We start from the raw sequence: 25,994 nt of genomic DNA on the forward strand, positions 1-25,994 counted from the left end.
GCGTGGGGCCAGGCTGCCCGAGCGCCGCTGGAAGGACGAAGCAACCCCGGCCGGGAGGTCCTGGCGCTGAGAGTGCTGCTGGAAATGCGGAACGAGCCCGTGAGGTCAGGCCGTTGTGAAAATCAGAACCAGAGCTCCAGTCAGGGCTAGCCTGGTGGGGCAGCACCGCGATTTGTCCTTGCTAGTTTGGTTTAGTTGCTCCTGGCACCGGTCTTGTTCCTGTGGGGTTTTCTACCAATCCCACGGGGAAAAAACTGTCTTTATGGCTGAATTCACTGCACTTCAGCAATAGCTGTGTTTTATGTTTATATATCCTGCTGGCTCGGCTGCGGCCTTGAAACAGAAACCCCTTCTGGGGCTGCAGCTTCTCTTCCTAGGTAGGAGAAATTGGGAACCTGGACAGCCATCCTTAAAGGTGAAAGCAGCCTTATGCTGGTCAAAGGCATGACTGCTATTCTGGTACATAGTAATTTTCTTATTTTGCTGGATCTTAGGATTATTATTACTATCCATTTTTATTGCTACTTGTAGCAGAGGATTTCTAAGCAGCATTGATGCGTTCTGTCCCGTGTCTAGGGATTAATGGTTATTTTGCAAGACCTGGTGGCTGTGTGGGACACGGATGGGGCCTGGACTGCCCCTGCCCTGTCCCTTGGGGTGTCTGTCAGGGCCGCGGTCCCTGGCTCACATGGCCCCCGCTCATCAACCCTGCAGCGGGCAGGGCTGCATCTGTCTGCATGCTGCAAATCTCCGAGCTTTCAGACGCAGCTCAGGTGCAGCACGAGGGCTGGGTAAGGTGCGGGGCTGCTCAGGACACGGGGTCTGCCTGTGTTAGTACACGGCACAGGGCTCAGACACACAGCCTGGCTCTCCAGCCCTGCTCCAGCCCTCCCAGTTAAAGAGGAAGCTGCTCGAATCCAATCCAATGCCAATCTTGTACGGAAAATATTTTCTTTCCCCTAAGCTTTTTTAATATAAGTGCATATTATAGAACACAAATTTAGGCAAGGGGGGGGAGGGGGGAACACAAATTGTAAGTGCTTTTAAATTAGCTAGTAAATGCTAAAACATTTGGCTTTGGTGACAAAAACCTAGCGTGGGCTAAAGAGATTTTCTATTTCAAATATATTCTAAAGTGCAGCTGAACTGACCACGTAGCAAAGCCCCACCTGGGGGTTTCTGAGCTGAGGGCTGTGGTTGATGGAGATGGTGATGATCCTGGGGCGGGTGAACACGAAGCATTAGCACCGCAGGGCGCTGGGGGCTCCTCCTTTTTGGCACTAGGGGTCCCGGCCAGGCCAGCAGCTGCCCCCCACCTCTGCCAGCCCCTTGCAGGGGCACGGCACAGCCTCACCCACAGCCCGGCCCCTGGGCGGGGAAGTGAGCTCGGGCCGAGTCCCTGAAACAGCATCTTCCCCACAAGGTGCCCGTGGGTGAGCGTGGGCTGGGGTGCAGAGGCAGGTTTGCAGGAGGCGGGTGGTGGGGGCTGGAGCAGGTTGGCACCTGGGTGCTGCTGGGGGGGCTCCTGCCTCCGGGGGAGGCAGGCGTGGGGCTGTGGCACAGGGACCAGGATGGGGGAGCTGCAGCCCCCTGTCCTCGGGCCACTTGCGAGCAAGCTGGACCTGGGTCTGCAGTCATACATCTACCCCGTCTCCGAAATTTGGTCTTGTTTTTCATCTTATTACTGGTTTTGGGGTGGGGGATCTTTCTGCTTTGATTCTCTTTATGACTTTCCTCCACCCCATAATTTTGCTCAACAATATTGCTTGCAGAAGCCTGTAATGAATCAGTATGGTTTTAATTTGCTTATGGGTGTGAGCTAATGAAGGGTTTGGGATCAGGCTTTGCTGGCTGGCGCTGTATCGCCGAGTGCCTCTGCCCGGCCGGGCGCGGGTCGCGCCGCGGGGAGCAGCGGGGACAGGCAGCGCGCTGCTGCAGAGGGCCTGGGTCGCTGCCAGTGTCCGACACAGATACCTGCATCAGTGAGATTTAAGTAAGAATCCTCATATCGCTGCAGCCCCTCCAAGCCGTATTCATTTATAATTTCCACAGCTGAAGTTCAGTTGCTACAGAAAAATTGAATTTTCCCAGCGGCGTGGAGGCTTGGTTGATGAATCACCGCACTTTATTAGCTAATCTTAGATCTGCTGTGAATTACTCAGTGAGTGCTGATACAAAGTGAGCTGAGAAAATGCTTGGTTTGAGTCGTTTAATTTTAGAATTTGGGTCTCTTCCCCAGCAGAGAGGGTGTGAGCGCATGTGGGCTCAGAGCCACCGGTGTCGGTGTGTGCTGCTCTGCCGGCGGGCATGGAAGCAAAGGCAAACATAAAAGTATGCGTGGTTTCCTCAAGTTAGACCCATCCGAGAACTTCAGTTATGTGAAGGTACTTTTAAATTCAGGAATAAATGTGTGTAATTAAGGATGTATTTAATTAGATGGATTATGTAGTTGGGCTAGAGAGTGCCAAGAAGGGGGCTTGTATTACCAAAATGAAGTGTTAAAATCTGGTGGGAGGGAACACAAAAAGGTTTTGTCTGGAATTCACTGTTTTTTAGCTCTTACTCCACAGACATTACTGGTTTCTGAATACCCTCAAAAGATGAGTGATAAAGCAAGATCACACACGTCCCCATTTGGAAAATGTGGAGAGTCCTAAAACCCAACACCCCAGACCTTTGGGGCTGGCTGGAGGTGCTGTGAGTGCCGCAGTGCCGTGGCACTGCCCGCTGCCCATCCTGACGCCTCTGGCTGCCCCCACGCAGCCTCCCGGGGCTCCCGGTGCCCTCCCTGGCTGCAGCGGGCAGAGGCTGCAATAACGTCCCCGCTCTGCCCGCTGCGTCCCACGGCCGAGGCGATGCTGGCTGAGGCTGTGCCGCCTTTACAGGAGCACCGGGACAGGCCCCGCAGGGCCACGGGGGCACCGGGCACATTGCCGTGGGTGCCGTGCTGCTGGGGGCTCGGCCGCCGGAGTCGTCCCGTGTCAGACTGAAGAGCTGCTGACGTAGCATCCGTCTGCTTTTGAAGGAAAATGAGAAAATATACAGGAAAATGCAGAAAATATTCTCATGGACCACCACAAAGTGCCCTGACTGCTAAAGGGGCTGCCCAAACATTTCATGGCTAATCTACCACCTGAAGCACAAGGATCGCTAAGTTGTTCTGCACAGTGATTGCTGCTTTAGCCATAGAAGTGTTTAGCCTGTTTTCCGAAAGTTTTCTTTTTAACATAGTATCTTGTGATGTGGAGTTCCACAAGACTAAAGCATTTTGGGAAGGATTTTATGGCCTTCATTTCCTCCGTTTTCAGTATTTAAATAAGTATCGCACTTCCATTGTCTCCAGTAAAATTGAACAGTTTATTACTTTATTGTCTCTTAGCTGGTTTCTAACCTTAATTGCTTAATAGACTAATGCGAGGGATTTTGTAAAAAGATGGTGTTGCCATACAAACTGTGTCATCAGGTTCTTCATCTGATGTTTGTTGGCATATCGGGGAGCTGTTCAGGTTTCACCCCAAACCTCTTTCCCTGTCTGTTCCCTGCATGTGCACCCAGAGCTGGGGCAGCCTTGGAGGGGACAGCATCCGTGGGGCACCTGGGACGGGGACACCAGGGCCAGCACTCTGCCGTGGCACAGGTCCCTCCACATGGGTGCTTTTTGGGCAGTGGGGGAACTCCCGGGGGAGCTGAGGAGTGTATTTTAGTGTCCTGCTTCTTATCTTTCTCCTTAGTAGGGCTTGCGTGCACACCAAAAATTGTATCAGCAAGTTTCCCAAGCGGCAGTTTCCGTTGTGACTGGAACTAATGAAGAAGTTTATTTTAATGTAGAAGTTTCTTTTTCTCATCCTAGACAGGGTCAGTTACTAATAAATGCTGTCAGACTCAGCCCTGGTGGTTTGTCCCTGACATATGAAACACTTCTTGGTATGAAAATTGCCTCAATTTCAAGAAATAGGAGTAGGGATCTGGACAGGAATTGCCATTAGAAACATCTGTTTTGCCTTTCTATCTGTATGACCACTTTCTTAAAAAAAAAAGAGAAAATCTTAAAAAAAAAAAAAAAGTTTACTCAGTCTGTAATACAGCCACTAGAGTGAGTTACAAGTGACTGTAAAAGTTACGTTAATGCAACTTCATTCTTACAAACTGACGCCCAATGGGAAGAAAACTGCCGGTCCTCCATGTGCAAACACTATCCTCCCCGCAGATCAGCTTTGTAACACAAGGCTTTCTGAGTTTCTTCTTTCCTGGTGCTGCGTTTTCCTCAGGTTCTGTTTATCTAGCCCGGAGTGCAGCCAGGGCGCCGGGCGCACTGTATGAGGAGGGTTGTCTCGATTCAGTGCAGGCTGAGCAGGGTCGCAGTCACGGTGAGTAAATGCCCCAGCAGCTCTTCTGCTGCCCGGCTCGGGACAGTGCTGCAGACAACGCCGGTGGCTGCCGGGCGGCACAGGAGCTGCAGGTGGATGTAGAGCACTTCCAAGACAGACGCCTGCTCTGGGTGACGCTGGCAGGAGGAGCAAGGGGCTTGCACGGGGCAGGTCGGCGTGTGGTTGCCTCGGGCAGACCCTGGGGCAGCGCCATGTGGCCGGGACCGCGGTGCCTGGTGGTGAGTGGATGGCATGTGCTGTCATGGGGAGGCCTCGGAAAGGAACCGCAAAGTGGGGCAGCGAGCTGGAAAAGTTCGGGAAGGCGAGCATGAAGCAGCGGTACGGGGTTCTCTGACAAGAGCTGCCCCAGCTGAGCACTGTCTGTGGTCCCTGTCAGTGCTGGCTCTGCACACCTACGGGGAGGATGCACGCTGCTTCCTGGTGAGGAACGGGCACGAGCTGTGCAGGCGACTGGAGCAGTTAATAAGCTGAGAAAATGCTGAGTCTGAAGTGTTCCCACCTTCTTCAATTATGCATTTGTAACTCTGAAGAGGTTTTTTTTGAAACATCCATCAGAAGAAGGTGCTGCAGCCCGTGTGGCAACCACTGATTAATGCGCTTCTGGGGTGCAGGGGAAGCAGCGTGCTCCAGTGCCTGCCTCGCTGCGTGCCTGTGTGCACGTCAGTCACCCGTCCTGCGCCAGCCCCCTGCCACCTCCATGCTGTCTGGTGTGTGATGCCCGTTTGTCGTTCAGAAACGTCTTCTTGCTGCCCTGCACACTTAGCTTCTAGGTGGTAAATAGCGTTCTTATTTTTGCTCAGTTTTCCTGCCCGTTTGAGATTGGAAAAACAGGAACGCAACCACAGCGCTCCTGCCAAATGAGCATAATTCGCTGCATAATTTTCTGCTCTGTGTGGAATAAGTGAGCACAAAGATACAAGAGGGGTTGCAAAGGTGCTTTGCGCCCCAAAGCCTTGGCTGAACATCCCTGTACTGCACCACGGGAGCGGCGGCTGCTGAGATGCGCTGATGTATCCGTGGAGTGAAGCAGCCGAAGGCACTGCCCGTCCCTGACCATCGCCTGCTCAGTGCTGCAAAGCTCGTGGCGACGGCCAGGACTGGGAGACGCGTCCATCCCCGCGCCAGGAAGTGTCCCCAGTGGGGCACTGGTGCCGTGGCCGCGGGGCAGGCGCGAGGTGACAGGGTGCAGCCCACCCCGGGGCCCCAAAGCGGTGAGCTGGGCTTTGCTGTGGAGTGCGTCACGAGCTGGCTGCGGAGCCACAGCTGCCCCTGTGCCCCCAGGGCTGGGGGGGGCTGGGGGGGTGACATCTGCAGGCAGCATGGGCTGGAGAAGGAGTTATTTGTCAGGTAGGGCGTTGTGTGGTGAGAATGCCTTTGTGCTGGTAGCCTGCGGAGTAGGAAGGGTGGGTGCCGTTCCTCAGGCACAATGGGAAGGGAGCGGTGAGCCCAGCGGCACGTAGCAGCCCACCCCAGCCGCGGACGGAACGGGTTTCTCGCCTGGAAGAGCCTGGGTCCGGTGCCGGCCTCACAGCCCTGTTACACAGGGACCCAAAAAGCGGGAACCCCACGGCAGAAAGGGGGCTGTCAGATAGGACAGGCCTGACTTTGCTCTGCCTGCAACCTTCTGCTGGCTTTGGCTCAGACTGCCGTGCCGGGCAGAACTGGGTTCTTCAAAGGAGCTGGATTTGGCTTTGTTCAGCACAGCGAAGGGGGAGCGTGAGGCACGGGATGCCCTGCGCACCCCGGGGCTGAGGCCGAGCTCCCGCACGCAGCCCCTGCGGTCACACAGTGCTCCTGGGGAGCTGCCGGCACCAGCTGGGCTGCCTTTCGCCTTTGCCACCGCACCACGGGCAGAATCAGCAGCTCCCTGGCATGCTGAGTGATATCGCCTCCTCTGTATGCACTGTAGAAAACTTTGGAGGCAAGCTAACGCTTGCCTGGCTTAATTAAGGCTGTTCTCTAATTTTGTTATCCTTGCTGTTTGCTGCTCCCGGCCTCCAGCCCCACCTGGGAGGATCTGCGATAGCTTGGTGCTGCTGCTCTCACTGCGGGCAGCTTCGTGCCTAAATTTAATTCATCCTTATTTCAAGGTTAAATGGTTCTTCCCATCACAGATGTTAATTACCGGCTGTAATTAATGCTTTTTCCTCCTCCCATCACAGATCTGGGGATTAGTTGCTATCAGCCAGTTATGATCAGTTGCTTGCACTGAAGGATGTGGCATGCACTTTTGGGGTGATGTGCTTACTGTTTCCTTTATTATGAGTCACTGTTGTCTCCTTGGGAAACGCGGGAAGGCATTCTGTTTAGAATAGCATTTTTTGCGCAGGGATCTGTGTTTTTCCCTTGGCTACAAGTCAGCAAACTAAATTCTTGTTTACCAGCACTGCCCACACACATCTGCCACTGCAACACTGGTCCTGTAGTTCTCTACCTGTGGGAACCAGTGGCCGTGGCCGGCAGCGTGGACTTTCATCCCCTGGGAATTTATGGGTACGATAATCATTCATTTTGGAAGCATTTGCATCTACCGCAGAAGAACAATCCAGACACTTTTCACCCTGAAACAGATCGTGCAGATTTTGTTTCTGAGGGTCTCGGTTTAGGTTGGACCTGGCAGGTGCCAGAAGTGTTCACAGAGGGGCTGCCAGCAGGGCAGGGGGAGCCCCGTTCCCTGTGTCCGTGGGGCACCAGCAGGGCGTGCTGGCTGAAAACCAGGTGAGGGTCCCTCGCTTGGGTTTCTTCAGCAGTGAAATTAAAAATAGCTGTGTGAATCTGGCATTTCTTCTCGGGGCAGTGCTCGGCGGGTACGCTGACAGCCAGGCTCCGTGGCAGCAGAGGGCTCGCTGCCAGTGACCTCTGTCAGCCCTGCTGAGCGCTGACACGCGTGGGCCCATCCCCGGGGGCGTTTTGCAGGTGTGCTTGCAGCGGGTGCCACGCGTTGCAGCCAGGACGGAGAGCGGTGGAACCAGGGGCATCAGTGAAGGAGCTTCCCCCGAGCTCCTTCAGCCTCAGCCTGCCGCCGAGCAAGCTCCAGCACAGAGTCGTCCTTAGGCAGAGCAGTGGTGGTCTTCTGTGGGAAGCGAGAGAGATGCCAAGGAGCTGGCATAACCGGGGCCATCCTCTCTGGCGCTGATAAACCTCGCCAACCCCGTCACCTGCTCTTCAGTGTTAGGGAAAAAAAAAAGGCTTATGGGTGGAGCAAGCTCAAAGAGAAAGATGCAGGCTTCAAAGGAGCAGAGTGCAGGTGGAAAAGTCAAGAAGTTGACGTTACCAGAACCAGAAAGGGCTGGTGGCCTGCGGTAACTGGAGGTGCATAATGGCCTGGAGAAACTGAAAATAAAGAGAGGTGAGGTCACGCAGAGCGAACAAAATAAGAAACGCGTTCCTGTCCAATTGTTTTTCTTCCTGTCTAGAAAACATGTTCTGAACGCTCACGTCCGATGCTGGCAGTGGAGGAGCGTGCCCCTGGTGCCAGCGGTGCCCCGCGGCCGTGCTCGCGCGGTGCCTGGGCTCGGTGCCGTGGGAGCAGGGGGCCCCGGGCCCGCACCGCGACCTGCGCTGCTGCAAGCCCGGCACAGCGCGGCGAGGAAGGGCTGGGCAGCCTGCTTCTGCCCAGCGGGCAGCTGGCGCTCCTGCTGCCTTCATTAAACCTAGGAAACTCTTTGGTGAGATGACAGAAGCACGTACTGACTCACAGGCTTCCTCCGGTCCCTGACGCAGCGTGGCTGAGCTGGAGGCGGTCAGTAACCACAGGGCAAGAAATCTGTCAAGGCCAACAAAACAAGGCGCGGCTTCCCCGTTGCGATGCCAAAAATGGTGTGAAACCAGATGGTGAAAGCAGCGATGGAGAGGCCAGAGCAGGACCGAAATTCAAGGCGGAAACTGGCCACTGCTGTGGTCGTCCCTCGGGCGGCCAGAAGGGCGGCTGTGTGCGGGACCCCCACGTCCTGGCCCAGGGGCAGCGCTGGGCTGGAGGCCGGCCGCTGGCTGGGGGCCCTGCCCGGCACGCAGCGGGACGCGCCGCGACGCCAGCGGCTGCTTGTGGTCCCGCAGAGCCCTGAGGAGGCGGATAGCCCTGTGGGGTCGGGGAACAACGTGATGTGCATGCCTGGGGCTTTGCTGTTCAAGCAATGGGTGCAGGAATACATAGGTGTACCGATATTTTAGAGCCTACTGAATATAACAAACCTTTAAAACATTGAAAAAAAATCTAAATTTCTTTAGGCAAGGCAAGGCAAGGAAACCTATTTTTCAAAAGACTCAAGCCTTTTCAGGAGCAAACACGGCTCCCAAAGGCAGGAGCAGTTTAACAGAGGTCTGGAGGAGCGGGGTGGGTGGTGGTGGCTCAGGGACGGTGGGCGCCTCGCGCTCCCTGCCCAGCCGTCCTCCCCATGTCGGCGGCTGCCTCCTGGGCTGCTTGTGGGCAGGGGGTGCTGCGATCCTCATCTTCCTGCGAGGCCCCTATTTCGGTAAAAGGCCATTTCTGTGCTACCGCATGGTGGAATTGGACTAAATCTGCTCCTCGGTCATTTTGGGGGGAGAACATAAAGCTACGAAGTGTCGCTTGAAGCTCAGGCTTTGCCACATCACAAGCAGCTTCCATGGAGCTGCATTGCCCTCACACGCAGGGCAAAGCTGTGCCAAAGTTTGTAAGGGATATCGCTAATTAATTACTTGTCCCTGTGAGATTTGAAAAGAGCTCTGCAGTCTTGCAAAAATTGTATTAGTCTACTGCAGTAACTCACTCCACTCCATTGACTTAAAATACAGCCTTCTGTAATCAAATCACTAACGCAATGCTGCAGAAATGCTTAAAGAAGAAGGTGCCTTTTATGTCAATAAGATTTTTTTTCAGCAGAATTTAAAAGCCAGACTAAGAGGAAGCCTGACGCTCCAGTAATTCAGATCTTCTATTTAAAGGGTTAAAGCTATCTGTTAAAAATTTGGGCTCTCATCTCAGGCATTTTGTTTTGGCTTTTTAATTATTTATTAATTTATTAGTTCTTGGTAACTTAATTACAAGCAACAGTGATGAAGTTACCTTGCAGAGCATTCCAGATGGGGGGCTCCCGTGCGCCCCGGTTCAGTGTGCCAGGTCTGCGTGCTGCCCTCGAGGAGGTGCCCTCGAGGAGGTGCCCTCGGTGCTTTGCTGCAGGGGAGGAGGGAAAGGTGCTGGGAGCTCAGCCCACCGGGCCAGCATGGGCACAACACGGGCACGTTTCTCTCTTTTCAGCCAGATGTCTGCAAAATACATGCTAGGCTGGCCGAGGCAGCAGATCCCAAATCGGTCCCGCAGCACCCAGGCGCAGCTGCCCTGCTCTGGTTTCACTCCTTGCACTGAGGCAGCATCAGAAGTCCGTCGGCGGTGGGATTTGGGAGGCGATGGAGGAGCACATCAGCCCCGTGCCCTGGGGTGTCTCTGCAGGGAAAAGCGCCATAAGAGCTCTGCCAGCCACAGGCAAGGAGCTGGGCTGCCTTTGCAGCACACACCGGCCGGCAGCGATTGCAGAGGCAGCGCCGAGCCCCGGGTGCGTCCCTGGGGGCACTGAGCAGCCAAGAGGAGACCCCAGCAAGTGAAGGCGTGGGGAAAGGGGTTGGAGGGGTGGGGAAGCAGGAGGAAATGAGGGGGTTCTCACTCGGAAGAGACAGAAAGGTGGGGTGTCCCCAGAGCCTCCACTTCCACGCCAGAAGCTGCGGACTGAGCGAGGCGGCAGCGGGCGGAGGCAATGGGGAGGCCGGAGCCCAGAGGCACGCAGGGGGCGCAGCATCCTCTCCTCCTTCCCTTAGCAGCCAGGACGTGCTCATACACATCCTGGAATAATTATCGTCGGTGTTTATAATTCATTCTTCCCTTTCTTCCCTCCTTCACAGACACAATTTGATTTAGGAAAGTGCTTGCTCACATTTTCACTGCGGGATTTGAAGCGAAGGACGGCCTGCCTGCCGTGTGTTGCGGCGGCACCAGGAGGGCGGCGGGGCCCGGCCGGTGGCACTGCAGCAGGCGCTGCCACGGGGCGGCCTCGCAGCAGAGTCCTGTGGGAGGCTGGTTTTATGCTTTTACTGGCATGGTTCAGCTCCCAGCCCCATGGGACAGAAACTCAGCTGAGTCCAGAGGAGATCCTCCATTTTGTCGTATTCATTGCATTTAGGGATTTTTCTCTGTCCTGACACAAGGCACATACAGCAGCCCAGCAACAGCAGAAGGCATTCGTGGCATTTTTCTCAGTGTAGGTGACAATGGTGTAATCTGGGGAGCCTTTTGCCTTGCTGTGTCCAATGTACAAGCCCCAGCTGGGGTCCATGCTGCTATAGTTCATTAGTTGCTCCTCAGCTGCTGATAATTGCATATATTTCTTTATTAGGCAGCTATTTGTAGTATGTTCAAGGCTCCTTAAGTAATAAAACAGGCAGGCTTGAAGGCAGAACAGCAAATCGATGCATTATACTGAAGACCTCTCGAAATAAATGGAGTTTTCAGACCCAGCCCTCTTAGAAGAGTCCTTCAAAAGTTCGTGGAAATTGGCCCTCTCCAGGGGCGGGGTGAGCCAAGCCTGCCATGTGAAGAGCTGCCCTGCTCACAAAGCAGGTGATGGTGTCTGCTTTTCCAGCTTAATAAATGTAAAGGCATTAGAGATGGAAACCAAACCCAGAAATTGCAAGGACTGTGTTCTCTGACCCCTTTAAAAACTGTAAGCTTAGATTTGCAGCGCAGGCAGCCCTGCAGAGCGAGAGTTGCGAATTAAAACACCCCCAGGGACAGGCGCTGCACCACCCCCCCGGGCAGCCCGTCCCAGCGCTTGGCTGCCCTCCCTGTGAAGAAATTCTTCCCGATACCCAATCTAAACCTCCCCTGGTGCAACTCGAGACCATTTGAAGTGATTCAGAAAAGTAAACACGAAGGGTGCAGAGAGGCCCAGGAGCATTCACCGAAAGCTCGTCCCTCCAGCGGGTCTCCTGAGACGCTCCTGTCTCCACGTAAAGTCATTGTTTCCTCTGGGCTGACCCCAGGGAAGATGAGGGCCATGCCCACGTGTCCCTGGTCCCAGTTTCTCCTGCGGGGAGCTCTTTGCTCTGCTCCCGTGGTTCCTGCAGCCTCTCGGTGGGGGTCCCGAGCCTGCCGGTGCCATGCGGCCGAAGGGCCGGCGGCGTGGGGAATCGTACTGGGGCGATGAACCCCTCTGCTGCTGGCCTGGGAGGCTGCTCTGGGGCTTTTCTGTGTGGACAAAAGGCAGGTACCGGACCTATGAATAATGCCCTTTCCAGGAGCGTGCTTCAGGAGCGGTAAAGCTTTCCTTCAGGCAGGACCCCTGCCTGCAGCCGCAGCCCCGAGCGATGCCAGCCCACCGGCCTGCAGCTCGGGAAGGGTGCGGGGCTCCCCACGGGGCACATTTTGCACAAAACCCTTGTCCTTGTCCTTTTCTTTCCTCTCATTTTTTCCTTCCAGCAGAGGGGCTATGCTTGTGTCTTGCTGAAATGTAATTTCCAGCCTTTTTGTACCATCTGTTTCTTCCCCAAAACTGCGAGATATTCTCAGCCATGCTTTGTGACCTGCAGAATACGCTGGGGGAGCCTGTAACAGTAAAAGGCCTTTGCAGCTGACCTAGACGTGAACAACACAAAGTCAAAATGTGCGATTTGTAGTGCCTTTGTTCTGCCCTTCAAAATGCTCCTCCTGACTCACGGGGCTTGTTTGTGCGAGGTGTGTACCTGTTTCAGACCCAGCACAGTGCCTGGAGAGGCTGCAGAGCTTTTCAGCTGCTTGTTGCTGTTTAATTTTGGCTCATCGTGCTGAGCTGCCAAAGTGAAATTCAAGGAGGACTTTGCAGTCGTCCCCATCTCATCTCAAGTAACCCTGCTGCTGTGGCCAGGCTCACAGCCGCCTGTTCCAGCGCTCCTGCCTGCCGGGCTGCCCGCTGACGTGTTCCTTCACCTTTTTTCAGAGCAAACATGGGGTCAGTCCCAAACGTGCCTCTCGTCACCTCCTGTCTGCAAAGAGATCCTGCCTTGCTACAGCTGTGGGGAAATGCATACAAATCGGTTTGCTGCGATGCTTTTTTGGACCTTCCCAAATTTTCACTTACGATTTTCCCTTGGCTGCAAACAGTTCTGATTCTTGTCATAATCGTGCGGCACCGCGAGGAGGTTAAATGCAGTGGCCATGTGAGGGGGGCTTCTGGTGACCTTTCCGAAGCAGCAAGGGCGCTGCTAATGCACCACTGCCCCGCCTGCCCTGCGCTTGCTGTGCTCCTCTGTGTATCAGTAGAGATTTTTTTTTTAATCAGCTAGAAGGAGGTGATTACCACGAGGGGAAGAAGGCAGCAGTCAGCAGCATCCTAATTAGCACCAGCAAAGAGGAGCGGGAGGACGGGTCACTCACACGGAGTTAACCCTTCGCTGGAAGGGTCCCTGCTCTCAGACCTACGTCTGCAGAGCTTTAATACCTGCACCTAAGGCATTGTATGCTCAAGCACAGGCAGTCTACAAGGGAGGAGCATGTCTTCAGATATATCTATACATTTATATATGTATCATACAAAATGTGTAGATATGATTAGAGTTCTTACAGCCATTTAGGGAGATGAGATAACTTTAAAAGCCATTTAGAAACCTGTGCTTTCACATCCCTGAGTATTTAAATTATATTACTAACAGGCCTTTAGGTTCAGCCATGTAGGGATATTGAAAATTTCTTCCTGGTCCCCTCTGGAGCACCTGCAGAGCTGAAGTGGGCAGCCAGCATGGGTGTTTCTGTGTCTCCCCACATCATGTTTCCACAGTGCCCGACATCACTTCCAACACCCCATGAGCCACAGCTTTCTGCTAAAAGGGAAATTAAGACCAAGCAATGAGGATGGAAATGCTGCTATTGCCCTGGGGAAGGTCAGCTGAGCACCAGAAACACCCATCTGGTGCAAAATCCGGGACTTCAATGGGTTACCTGCTCAGCTTGTGTTGTAGGAGAGCAAATACCTTTGGCCAGTATTTGTCCCAGTATGACACCTGAGGAATTAAGCCAGTTGTCTCCTCTGCGAGCCAATCTAACGGCCTCATCCCTCAGACAACCTGAGCATTGTGAGCTTGATCCCACCAGTGAAGATCACAGAAAAGGAAAATGAAATTGTCTCCTGCTGAAGCAATAGCCCCACTTATTAACAGGAGGAATAAATCACTCCTCGATGAACTCCCGATTGCGCAGGCTCACGTAACCTCGTGCACATTCACAGCCAGCGCTGCAGACGTGGGAGCGATGTCACCTGGCCATGCGCTGGCCACGTCAGTGCAGCCGCTGGGTGCCCTCTCCTCGCCGTGTCGTTTCGTGTCAGCCTGTGCCGGCTGCAGCAGGTTATTTATGGGAGGATTTTTGGTCGCTCCTAATTAATGTCAGCAGAGTGGTGTGTGGAGCCCTGGCATCTTGGATGTTGGAAGTAATAGTGATGGGAGAGGCTTGTGTGGTGACTCCGTTCCTACCTGCCACTTCGGGTGGGATCCAAGGTACTTTTATTTTTAAAGTCCTCAGTAGGAGTAAGACTGTGAAGTGTCCTTTGTGCCTCTGAAAGCTTTCTTCTGTACCCTGCTAGTCCAGGAGCTGAAATCAATTACATTTCCTGATACTCCTGTGGCACAGGTCAAAATATGCCCCTGGCAAAGACGGACACATTGCCATGAGGTCCTGTCCTGCAGGGGCCGGGGCCTTGGATGCCCAGGAGGACTCCATCGCCCTCTCACTTGGCTCCTGTACCTGTTCCCATGCCCCTTTATCAGGGTGGGACATCAGTCTGGGGCTGTAACAAAAACTTTTGGCTTAAAATGCTTTCAGCATGCTTTAGCAATTGGTAATCTTGGGCAGGTTTGTGGAATTTTTTTGTGCTTCAGCTTCCCCTTTACAAAGCAACAGTCCTCAAGGTGACTCAGCTACATTTAGTGCTGTGAAAATGTGGAAGGAAAAGGAAGCCAGAGCTCGCTGGCTGCGCTGAGGCTGGCACAGGGAGGCACCGGTGTGAGCCAGGGTCCCGCGGGCTGCGGGGCTCGCAATGTGCGGATCGCCCAGCGCAGCTCCGCACAGCCGCCGCGTTAGGGGCACGGCAGGGCACTCCAGCACGACCCGTGCGAGGTGTTTGTGCCTGGGACTACAGTGCGGGCAGGATGGTGCTCAGTCCCCCGTGCGTGGCACTCGGGGCTTGGGGCTTGGTGCGGGGACGTTTTCCTGTAGCGTGGCCTGGCCTGGGGTGGGGTGGGGCAGGGGCAGGCGCTCGCAGGGCAGAGTTGTGCTGAGGGGAGAAGGCGGCGGTGGAAGTGGGCAGAAAAAGGCAGAGGTGTGGGAAACTCGGGGCTGGTGGGGCTGCCCTCCTGCCGCAGCGAGGCAGCGGGGAGCCGGGCACGGGCATGGGCCGGCCTGCTGGGTGCCGTGCTGCATGCGGGCCGGTCGGGCCGTGCGCGTCCCGAACGTGGGAGATGCTGCGTGCTGTTCCCGTAGCAAGTGCTACATCTGCGCAGTTTGCTTGAACTGTAATGGAGGTTCCCTAACTATGTCTGAGGCGCACTTCTTTCCTCCCTGCTGCTTCCTTCCCGGTTGCCCATCCTCTGCCAGCCGCCCCCCGCGACCAGGTGAAAGCCCCCCGGCAGCTGGGGCCGGACTCAGCGCGGGCTGGGGCCTACGGAACAGCGCCAGGAGTGCCGCTGCCCACTGCAAGCGGAAACGGCCTTCCGGCTATTTCTTTTTATTTTTCAGCCTATCAGAAAAAAGAGAGACGTCATCAGGAAATTATTTATGATGGTTTCTCTGAAATTAAAGATTTGCTAGTCCTCCCGTCACATGGTGAGTTAATAAGGTAACAGGGCTGACTTCAGAGAGGCAAACAGGAAATACCGAGGGGCTGAGGAAGTACTTTAGGTTTATCCTTGCCTTCCTCTATAGGGGACAGACACCAGGCATTCGGTTTGTTCCACTGAGCTGCTGGCAGTGGGAGTACTGAGCGGAGCTACCTCATTCTGCAGTCACGAACCTCCCGCCTCACAGCGTGTGACGCGTCGTGCTAACGGGGCACCACGCTCCCGCGCGGCCGCACCGCGTCCGTCTGCCCCGCAGCAGCCGGCCCAGGGCTTCTCCGTGCTGCAGCGCGCCTCGCGCCGGGCGGACGCTCATTTTGCTCCTCTGGAGCCAGCTGACGCCGCGGGCAACACGCCCTGCCATCAGCTTGTGCCGCTGTAAAGGGGCTCAAAATCAATTTCCTTCAAGTAACTTAAAGATAAAAGCAAACAGCCCGTGTCTCTTCCAGCTTAACCCTGGCCTAAACAACTGCAGGCCTCTCCTTAATTAAATCATTGGTTAAACAGTTTGTGCTGGAGAAAATGCTCTAACTTTGACCACTGTGGTAAAACTAAGTGATTTATTCTTTTTAAGGTGGTACAAAGTCATCATAAAGTGGTACAAAGTCGGAGCCTTGGTATGTTTCAGATGTCAAGTTTTTCTTTCATGTGTATAAAAGACCATAAAGTCTTTCTCAAAGCAGTTTCCTGGGAGCTGGGACAGTTGCACAGTCCTGGGAGACTCAGGAGGAAAATATTTTGAAGCTGGAGGTACCCGCAGCGGGGCTAGCGATGAGCGCGTGCCTTGCAATTATTTAACATTTCAGCCATGGAGCAATCTGTCCCTGAAGGAGAGAGTGCTGGCCGAGCCGCGTGTCTCCCCCCGCACAGCAGCCCCAGCCACCGCAGGAGAGGCGAGGCCCCGCGGGCCCTCCCGCCGGGCTGGGCTGCCCCACGAAGCTTCGCTGAGAGCTGCCCGAGGCCGGTGCTCCCCGGGTGCTCTGCGTGCCCACAGCCCAGCGCCCCAGGCTGCCCCCGCCCCACGGAGGGGTCGGGGCCGAGCCGGGGCACCCCTGCCCCACGGCTGCCGGCCCCACCGAAGGGCAGCGTGGTGGAGGAGGTGTGCGAACAACCGGCCTGCACCCCCCGGTGTGGACGAGGGCTGTAAATTATCTGCTGTGGAAATTCAGCTAATTACACAGGCTGTAATCTCCCGGAAGGCTGCTGTGTGGGCTTATGCAGGTGTGGAAACTGTGGAAAGGGGCCGTTTTCTCCTGGGGCTGTGTCGGTGCTCGTGCCCAGATACCCACAGTGGCTTGTGCCGCAGTCTGAGGCCAGGGCTTTCAGACCCTGCCTTGCGGCTGGCAGCAGCCACGCGCTTGGCAGGCAGGTGCGAGTAACGCCATTTCCTATATGGAAACACCTGCAGACATTTTACGATCCAAAACATTGCAGGAAGAGCTAGCGAGCAGCCTCGTTATCCGGGGAAGCGCCCGCAGGTTGGGGAGGGGGCGCAGCCAGCCGGGCAGAGCCCGCCGCCATGCCGCAGCGCCCTCCTTCCTCTGCAGCGAGCAGCCAGCCCGGCCGGCCTGCGGCAGAGCCGCTGAGATGTGACGTTCCTGTTACTTCAGGTGACTCCACTTCAGGTGACGTTCCTGTTACCCTGCTGCTTCAGCATGGCCATCCTCGGTCACGCCTCTGAAAGGAGAATGAGCTTAAAAAATGTGGGGTTTGTTGATTAAATAATGCCCATTTGGCTTTTATGTGCCCTTTGAGCTTTGCTTTGGTGAGCTTGAGGCAAATACAAGGATGAAGTTAACTTCTCTTTCTGAAGCAAAATTTTTTGCTAGGCAGTTTCACTCTGGGTGCTGGGACTGAAAAGGGAAAAGTAGTGTAAGATGTTGAAACGATAAGCATTAGCGACAGCGCTGCTGTTCTCCTCATGCCTGTGTTTCGAGAAGGGTGAGCAGTGAAGGAGCGTGCACACACACACACACAGTGCACAAATAACCTGTGTGCTGAAACTTTGTTTGCATTCTGCTGTTAAAGGCTTATCTGTTGGTAGGCAGGGCGCTTCGCAGTGCTCAGGGTGGGTTCTCCTTGCGCTTCTTTTTGTGATGTTTAAGCAACAGCCACAGCGAACCCATCTTAGCAGAGGGCTGGTGAGGGGACATGAAGAACAATGAAGCGCTGGGGTGGGGGCCGAGGGGGGGGCCAGACAATTGCCATCAGCCCCCAGGCAAGCAGTCAGCCCGCTGGTGATCTGTGGAAAATTGACACTTCCTCCAAAGAGGGTATCAGATGGAGAGCTAAAATTAGATGCTCCTGCTTGGCCAGCACGGTCCATGCGGGGCCGCACGCTGCGTGCCCCGGGCCCTCCCTGCAGCGGCTCCTGTGCTGCGGCAGTGTGCGGGAGCTGGTGCGGGACCGGGGCTGGCGGCTGGGAAACATGCTCAGAAGTGATCCCTGGGTGATGGGAGCAAAGGCACACGGGGTTTTCATAAATCACAGGTTTTTAAAGTCATGGCTCCTGAAAAGAACAGCCGCCTGCGATAAATCACCAGCAGAAGTGAGCTGGAAGCCGCCCGCTTCCCGTTGCAGGGTAGCTGCCAAGCAGCCCCAAATGTCAGCCTGGCCATGGCTATCTGCAGTGACTCACGCGTGCCTCTGCAGGCAGCGGATCCTGACCAGGAAGGGATGGCATAGATTTTAGGGCGATTTTCTGGTAACGCACGCAATATGCATAGACCACATAGACACGTGTCGCTCCAGGAGATAACAAATGAGGCTGTGGCAGCTGGCTGCCCACCAGCCCACCCAGAAGCTTCACCTTAGTCCCAGAACACTCAGAGGTCCCAGTCAGAAAGCTTTGTTACCTCAAGCAAAATGCACCTTTCCCTTCTTTTGCTTCTGTTTCCATTTTTTCCCTATTTGCTTTTTTCCACCCCTGCTCACCCCTCATTCCCTCAGCCCATAAATGCACCCCTGTCTGCACAGGGATGCTGGTGACTGAGTTCCCCAAATCCTGCCTGGGGCACAATGAAGCCAGTGACAGTGGATGCTGCAAATCCACCCGTGCGCACCACCCCTCGGCTACTCTTCCTCCCACTGGGCAGCCTCGCCTCCACGGCAGCTCCAGGAGAGAGGTCTCGGGAGCGGGGCACTGCTGTGAGACCTGCCGAAGGGAACTTGGCCGCTTGTGGAGAGGCTGATCTGGGTTGGACCTGGGTTTGTTTTTTGTAAATCAAAAAGCAAGTCGACTGAAGCATGCACAAGATCTGATTTCACCAACGGAATGTTTTTCATATTTTGCTTTCTGGACACAAGGGATGCTGCAGTTGGCAGTCCTGGTGGTGTGGCCATGTCGTTGTCCCAGAGGTGTCTGCGTGTTACATCTCTGAACAGGGATGCCCCGAGATCCCCATGTAACCCCCCTGCAGCTGATGGGACTACTGGTGCTGCAGGTTAATGCAGAGTTAACTGTGTTTAAACAGGAAAAAGGGCCCTCTTCCAGCTCCTGCCTGTTTCGGGATTGCCCTGACTGTAATTAGGCGGGGCGTGCTGATGAGCCAGGCAGATTACATGCACATAAGCTGCGGGCAGGACACCTCTTATGATGCGCCTTGATCAGAAAGCCTCTTGCTTTGGTGTAATCTGGCTTCGTGAGCACCCAAGGCTCCCTCTGATCCCACGAAGGAGCTCTGTAAACAGGCGATGGGGCTGGTGTGGGCATTTGTACCCATGATGATCCCTGCAGGTGTTGCTGTGCAATTTTGTTGGGTTTTGTTCTTTATTTTAAAGATCTGTGTTGTTTTCACCTGGCTGCCAGCACTTAGGGCGCTGCCCTTGCCGAGCAGCGACACACGGCACCTCGAGAGGCAGGCGGCCCCGCAGGCAGCTCTCCCCGCGGGGTGCACGGCAGGGGCAGGCCGGGGGCTGCAGCAGGCGAGGCGCCAGGCGGTCACAGCACCCAGCTGCGCTGCCACGTGCCCGCCGCTCCCCGCAGCGCTGCTCACACCGCTGTGTGCTGCAGTCATGCTTTAGGGGTTTTCTCGTTTCGATCTTTCTTTCGCTACGGAAGCGAAGTGCGAGGGGCCACCTGCCAGGGCGAGCGATGCTGGCAGTGGCCACTGCCGCAGGGAGCCCCAGCTCTGGGCGGTTCTGCCCCGGGAGCGCAGGCACCGGCTGCTGGTGAGGCCGGGGGGCTGCTGCTGGGGGGCTGCTGCCCCTGCCCTGCTCCACCAGCACACCCGCAGACGGGCTGCAGACTGCCCGGGCGCTCCTTTGTTAGCCCCGATAGCCCTGTTATACGCACACAGTTCTGTGACTGACTGCAGCTGAGAGGTGGGGTTGGTGGGGTTTACACGCTGGCAGCGTGACAGGAAAGCTATTCAGAGGAGAGCGTCACAGCTCGTGGGCGTGCGCGGGTTGGCACGGCCATCATGCCAAGCAGGAATGTGGAGGAGGGCCAAGTTCTCTGACACTCGCCTTGGTTTCCAGCCCGAAGGCTAATGAAATGAGGTTTTTTTCCCTCCCGATCAGCTGGAGTCGCCCATCCATCAGGTGTCTGCGTGGCAGCCCTGCTAGCGCCTCAAACTTTCACAGACTTTCCTCTGCCAACATTTTCTGGGTTAAAGGGACCAGATATTTAGGTGGTAAGTTCCCAGAGCCGATAAGAATTAAAAATCCCGAGATACGGTCACACGTAGTCTTTTAGGCAGCCGCTGGCAAGGCAGCACAGGGGACCACGGGCGCCAAGCCCAGCCCGGCGCTGGGGGCAGCCGGTGGGCGAGCCGGGCACACGGGTGCCAGGGGCTGTTCCGCCCAGGCAGGAGCTCGGCAAGCAGGCGAGGTGCCGCGGGTGGGTGCGGGGCTGGAGCCTGGGGCTGTCCCGGGGCGAGGAGCAGCCGCCAGCAGGAGCAAGGCTCGGCCGCTGCGGCGCTGCCCCGGCCCCACGGGGCTGGCTCTCGTCACCGCTCACCCCAATGGGACGAAGGCACGCTGGCACTGCTCCCCTTCCAGCACGGGGTTTGGACATGTGCTCTGTGTGAGTGCTGCGGGTGTTTGCTCACCACGCTGTGCACTGCACAAGACACCTTTGTTCTCTCCTTTTTAAATCCTGAAATGGAAGCAGAAGGGCACCGTAGGCAATACACTGAGAGGTCAGGTGCGAATGCAAGCAGGCGAGTTAGGTAGTGCCACAAGCCTACAGAGCCACAGGCTGGCATATCAATACCCACTGGGCCTCTGGGGGGGACAAATTTAATCAGAACAGGGCAATGGGACTTTTATAGGAGAGCCTGTCCTTCCTTCTAAAAGAAGGTGCTCTTTCAGTAAAACCCCATTGCTCCTGAATATGATATTTAGGCTTACAGATTACAGGTGACTTTGATATTTCAGCACATTTAATGCCATAAATTAAATAAATAAATAAATAAAATGTTGCACAGCTTTCTAGACGCACAAAGAGCATTTCCTTTATTAGCAAGACTTGAGTTGCAAAAAAACATTTGCACTTCCAGCTGAACAAAGTCTGCTGACCACAGAGGTTTAAAAGTGCATTTTAACCTCCCAACAGAGCAACCAAACTCCTTCCCTCGCTTCCTTTTCTTGATTGTTTTATGTCGTGTTTTGTGTTCACACTAGATGGTACAGAAGATGACAGAAAACGTCAGAGTCCAGCCTCCTCTCGCAGTGGTGCTGTCAGGCTCGGTGGCTTTGTCCCTTGCTGCAGCCACCCATAGCACCTCCCTGCAGGCAGTGCCTGCCCCAAACCTCGTCCCTCCATGAGCCCGACCGATGACAGATGACATTTTAATAATAAATCAAATGATAAAGTTTATCAGTGACCAGCGTAACAGCCTGCCGTAAGGTGTGGGCGTTCCCCTGTCGGTGAGCGTACATCCTCCTATGCGCTGTCCCTGGCTTTGACCCGCCGTGCTGCACAACACATCGAAACGGCTGCCGGGGGGACGAACAGAAACGTGCCCCGCGCCCTTGTAACTGGCCGCTGCCTTATTATGGAGTGCAGTAAATTGAAGGGGGGATTTCAGCAGGCCCAAGGGAGATGGAGTAGCCCCTTTCACTGAAATGATCCTGAAATCGGATCCCTAACGCTTCCAGGTCTGGTTCTGACAACACGGTGCGAGTCTAGCTTTTATTAACAAAGGTAGTCCCAGGCTCTGGTCTTGATAACTAAATCATGCATAAATATTCACAGTATTAGGACTTTATTGTTCTTGGACGTTCCCTTTGAAATATATACATGGTCAGACTAATAATAGAGACCCGCTGAGATGCCTGATGTGCTTTCAGTTCATGCATACGCAGAAAGGCACGGCGTTTGCAGCATACAGCTCGGCTATATTCCAACCTCTGACGGCTAGACAATACCGCTAGCATAGCAAAACCCCAGTCTGTCTGCAGCGCTCACGCTTAAATCATCAGAAATAATTATCTCCAGACAAGGGGTGGTTTATTAGTGGTCTGTAAACATACAAGCATTTCTCTTCCTCGGCGGGAGGCGGTTCGCACAGGGTTGGCTCCCGCGGCAGGAGCCCCCGGCCCAGTGCTGCCGTGGGGGGGTCGGGGTCCGCGGCTCGGTTCTGGCGTAACGTGCGCCGTGCGACAGGGAGCCCTGGGCTGCTTTTACCGCTCTGCACCGCGGTTTGATCTCGGGGCTCCCTCCCAGCACCGTGTGCGCTCCGGACTGAGTCATTGTTGAGTTTAAATAGATGGCGGAACTGAAGGGTGTAGGACAAACAGGAGCGGGGAGCCCATCTGGTGGGTGGCACGGGGTGAGAAGTGAGCAGGCAGGGCGGGGCGACTTGCCCAGATGATGAAGGTGGGCATATGCTTGTTTTGTCTCTTTATGATGCATAGAGAGAATCCAAGGATTCTTTATTTTCTGCTTCTATTTTTTTTTCTGCCTTTTTTTTTTCTTTAGATGTTGAGGTTTCATCTGTCCAGGAACTCAGCACAGAAAGCTATAAATAATTATGACAGGGGACAAAAGCTGAGCAATTGAAAGCAGAAGAGATTTATAGTTGAATTGTTTAAGCACTTTGCTCTTTGTTAGCACCTATTACACTTCAGTGCCATAAAAGCATGTGGGAGAAGTGAGCATCTGGTGCAAGACTTGACAGCCCTGAAAGTGCCGTTCAGAAATAACCTAACGTTTCCAGGTGTGCTCTGTCTCCTTCCAGGGACAGGAGGGGGTGACAAGCCACGACTCCCAATACTCTCATTCTTAAAATCAGAAGAGAAGTAGGCTTTGCCATCTCATTTTGCCTCTGGAGTTTGTGCTCTTCGGCAGTGGGCCTGCCATTTCTGTGCCTGGGCTGCTTGCTGCCAGGGGGACGTGCCGGGGCGCTGGGCACAGCCAGAGGGTCTGCAGGGCGCGTCCGGGGGCAGGCGGGGCTGCGAGGGGCAGGCGGGGGCTGCGGGGGGTGTGTGGGGGCTGCGAGGGGCAGGCAGGGGGGCTGCGAGCGGAGGAGCCGCCCTGCAGGCGCGGGGCAGAGGGTGCTGCTCGCCGGCTCCACGTCCTTGCTCCGCAGCAGCGGCCCTGGGAGGCACCCGCAGCTGCTTTCCTTGTCCCTTCGATGCGCACCACAGACCTGGCTACAGCTAGGGAACGAGCACAAGGAAAGCAAGTATTTACTTCTTAGAAATGGAGTAAAAAGCACAGAGCAAGGCATGGGGCTGAGAGAGTCCCCAGATTTGTGCCTCAGGGTATGCCCGATGCTGTTAATGCCCTATAAGGAAGATGAGCATGAAGCACAGGCACCTGAGAGCACCGCAAGTTCTCGTCTGCCTTGGGACTTTAAAGCTTTTGTTCTTGTTAGAGTAATTGAAATGGAGAGTTTGGAGAGACCTTGTTAATACAATGCATAGCTGACATATATGGCTTGAAAACTTACCCAGGAGAAAATCTGCACTGTAACGGGCATTTAAAGCACATGCTAATGCTTTACCATTGCTGAAGTCCTGAACTAATGCATAATCGGTCCATCTAAAAATGTTGGTAGCATCTGACTGCCATCAGATGACTCGGCTGACTCAGAGGAGGCAGGGGGGAAGCCTTTAACATGCTCAGTGTTGTTCCCCAGAGCACAACATCAGCTCTAGTAGCAAACTGAGAGCGAGCCTCCAAGGCCCTCTCTCTGCATCGGAGCAGCTGCAGAAGGTTTTCTCCCCCCTGCCTAGGCGGGTGAGCCGGGGCAGCAGCAGGTCTGTGCACGCTCCGTGATGTCCCTGTCCCCGGGTCACACTGCAGGGCTGGTGATGGTGCCTGGTGCTCGTGTGAACGGCCCTGTTCCAGCTTCCTGATGGCCCGAGGGATGCTGCAGCTTCCAGGGTGAAGCTGGGCCCTTTCTGTTTCTTCTTTGTTCACCTGAGGGCATCTCTGAAGTGAGAGTGAGCTGCTGCAGAAACTTGTGTGTGAACCAAAAACCTAAAGCTTTGTGGGAAGCTTAGCAGTGATGTTTTCCATGGCTGGTTTCTCTTTTCCACAGATGTGAGCTCCCTCAGTCAGATGCTTGTTCATGATAAGTTTCACGGTTGTTTTTCCCCCAGTTCTTTGTGTGTACATGATATACTTGTGGTATTTAAGTACCACATCCAGCAGGTAGAACTTCCAGCGCGCCTTCTCAAACCTTCCTAATGAGCACTTTGAAACAAGAGGAGATGGTTCGTCTGCTGGTGTCACCTTTCTGGCTGGTGGTCGGGGCTCTGGGCACGGAGCAGGTGCTGGGATATTCGGGTGACAGATAATCCCTAAGTGCCAGCAGCAGCCTTTAGCTCCATGCTGCCTTCCAATGCATCCCCATGCCTCAGCTCCCCCTGCAGAATGGACGTGCCACTGGGAGAGGGAGACCTCTGGGCGTCGTCCCCTCCCACCGCAGGGAGGTGCTCGGAAATGCCAGTTCTGAGCTTGCTGTGGGTACTGTCCACGACAGGTGAGCTCGAGTAGGCTCTGCCGTGACAGCACAGACGTCACTGTGAGCAAGCTGTGCTGCAGCAGCCGGGCTGCGGGCGCTGGCGTGTGCGCACCCGAGGGGCTGCGGGGGGACGCGCTGGGCACCGGCTGCCCCCACCAGGGCCTGCCCTGGTCACCGCGGGACCCCGCAGCCTGCACTGCCGGGCACTGCTGGGCATTGCCCCGGAGAAGGAGACGGGGTTAGAAATTGCATCTCTGGGGACACGGCTGCAAGGTAAATGCCAGCTCTGGCAACTGCTTCTGGAACGGGGAATGCTTCGGGTGCCTAACGCAGCCTGAGTTCAAAGGCTGTCATGGGAAAAGTGCTCCCGATGTGCCCCGGGTGAGCACTGCCTCCGTGGCAGCAGATGAAATAATTTCCCTGCCTTCCCATAAGCAGACAAAACAAGCTCTGCCATCCAGATCAGAGATTAACATTTTGTTGTTTTTCACTCACTCTGCCTTAGGCTTGTGCTCAAGAACCAAGCCCTCAGGGAAAGGCTTCCCCGCAGGGGTGAGCTCTGACCCTGCCCCGTGTCCCCACCTCTGCCCCTGCGGCTGGACGGGACGCGGTTACGCTCCCGGCCTGCGCTTGTGTTACCTGGCAGCAGCTGGCCGTATCAGTGAAGCAAGTGCTTGGCGGCTGCCAGGAGGGCTGCCAGGAGGTGGAAAATACTCTGTCATCGGCTCCCCAGAAGACCTCCTGCCTGCTGGCTGCGGAGCAGGGATGGAGGCTCCCCATCGGGCAGCGTGGTCCTACAGCGCCGTCCCCGTCCCCTCCCTGCCACCGGCCCCAGTCACAATGCTGGGAGCCGCCGCGCTGGGGGGAGAGATGGGGGTCCCCGGGCACCCCCGGGTGCTGGCAGCCACCCCCGGGGCCTGTCCTGTCCTGGCTTTGCTCCCATCTCCTGAGCCCGCCTGCGCAGCGGGCAGCAGCGCTGGGTGCCCTCCTGGGCACAGCCCCGGCCCGCGGGACCCGCCGGGGGCACGGCCCCGGGCACACGGCTTTGCCCGTGCCTCTGCATAATGGGCAGCTTGAAAACATTTTTATTTTCCGTGCAGGTCCTGCAGCCACTCAAAGAAATGCTTGTCTTGAAATAGTCTGCGGGAACTTGGGAAAGGGAAGTGGCTACCTTTTGTTTGTTTGTTTGTTTATTTATAGATAAGGTTTATTTGTCTCTTGGTTATCCTATGCCATAACCCACCTTATTTGTTGCAGTTCACCGTCAGATGTTATATTTAGCTATGTGTATGTGGTGGCCAAATACGCTGTGGTTTTATTTTCAGTGGTAGCAACAACTATTCCTAAACACTACATATTTGTGGACATGTATAGCAAGTATTGCAAGCCTGGGGAGAAAACTGCAGATCTGGTTTTCGACAAGATAGTTTCCGGGTATATCTTGATTAAAGCACATGGATTTGCAATTAAAGTTTCTCTTGAAGCCTGAAATTAAATTTTAAATGTCTCGGCTGTTGGGGTGTGATGTGACCTATAGCACTAACAAAAATACTGCTGTTTAAAGGACGTAGTTTCAAAGGGCATCAAAAGAAAGATTTTCTGGCAAGAACAGCCAGAGTAGCCAACACAGCCAGCAGCACAGGGACTGCGACACTACAGTATTTGCTTCCATTATGATTAATTTTTGCTAATGGCAATACGTGTAAACAAAACATAAAAGGCACCAGGTCCGTGCACTACAAACACATGCGATCACTCCCACTACGCTCAGCCACATACGTGTTTGTATGAGCTTAGAGTGAGAGCATCTTACTGCCAAAAACATACATACGGTTCCAGAACAATGCAAAAAGAATGG

At 54.9% G+C, this 25,994-nt stretch overlaps 1 protein-coding gene and 1 long non-coding RNA gene across 3 annotated transcripts in view; one reads left to right on the forward strand and one right to left on the reverse strand.

Moving 5' to 3' along the window:
- PWWP2B (PWWP domain containing 2B) overlaps nt 1-25,994 on the forward strand; it is an 88,415-nt gene that overhangs the window by 26,775 nt on the left and 35,646 nt on the right. The gene's annotated exons all lie outside the window — the stretch shown is intronic.
- LOC308196799 lies at nt 7,281-18,966 on the reverse strand. The gene is made up of 2 exons (XR_013952409.1): nt 10,028-18,966; nt 7,281-9,810 (listed from the first exon to the last, which is right to left on the reverse strand). It is a non-coding gene; the product is annotated as an uncharacterized lncRNA (long non-coding RNA).

Source organism: Anser brachyrhynchus, assembly GCF_964034855.1.
Source record: "Anser brachyrhynchus genome assembly, chromosome: 6".
Lineage (NCBI taxonomy): Eukaryota > Metazoa > Chordata > Aves > Anseriformes > Anatidae > Anser > Anser brachyrhynchus.